The sequence below is a fragment of the Etheostoma spectabile genome, chromosome 10 (genome assembly GCF_008692095.1).
Source record: "Etheostoma spectabile isolate EspeVRDwgs_2016 chromosome 10, UIUC_Espe_1.0, whole genome shotgun sequence".
NCBI classification, from domain to species: Eukaryota; Metazoa; Chordata; class Actinopteri; order Perciformes; family Percidae; genus Etheostoma; species Etheostoma spectabile.
In genome coordinates, this window is record NC_045742.1 from 29,614,762 (window position 1) to 29,615,691 (window position 930).

At 37.3% G+C, this 930-nt stretch overlaps 1 protein-coding gene across 4 annotated transcripts in view; it reads right to left on the minus strand.

Annotated features, from left to right (window-relative positions):
• pcdh10b (protocadherin 10b) overlaps positions 1-930 on the minus strand; it is a 42,340-nt gene that overhangs the window by 20,292 nt on the left and 21,118 nt on the right. The window lies entirely within an intron of this gene.

Genomic DNA, 930 nt, shown 5'->3' on the forward strand with positions numbered 1-930 from the left:
CCCCCCCACACACACACACACTTTTCAAAATCCTGTTTGTGTTCCCCCCCCTTTTTCAAATTAGTTTTATGATATTTTATTGATAATGTAAGCCACAGTGCCAAATGCCCCTATGTGGAACATTCAAGAATGTAGGAGATCTTTTTTTTAAAACATGGTTTAGAACTCATCTTTCCGGAAGAATGACTCATTATGATCAAGTTAATTATTTCTTGAATTTTTTGTTTCACCATAGTCCCTAAAGTTATGTAGAAATGCAGGAAATGGGACTCAAATAGAAAAGTTGTTTTTTTTGGCAGAGGACCCCCAGACCCTATGTTTTGTGTCCCCACCACCTCCCACCCTTGCATATCACTCATATCTGATGAGGAATGTGTTTGAAGTGTGCTCTCACACACATACACACACACACACACACACTAGGCCTGTAACAATTATTACATAACTGTCTAATCGCAATTGTTTTTACATAATCGTGGTTCCTTTGTTTCACCGCAATTGATTGCCAGCACTAGCTAAGGTCCTAAGGCGTGTGACTGCTGATGGCAATTGACAGTTTTATGTTCATTCAAGAAAAAATACAATGTTGTATAATAATAAAGATGCGCAGTTTACCTCATAGGCTGTGTATTTGTGTTATTACGTTATCTGGGTCACATACGACTAATATATACAAAAAAGATATTTTTGGGGATTCATTCAAAACTTGAATTTGTTTGCAAAAGTAATACACAAATACATATTTTTAAATATGACTGAAACAGGCAATTATATTGTTAATCGCAATTATTTCTGAGAAAGTTAATGAAACATTTGGAATTGTGGACTCATATCTGATGGGTCGTGTGTGTTTGATGTGTGCTCTGTCTCTGCCCTCCACACGCACGTACACTTGCACACACACACACACACACACACACACACACACAC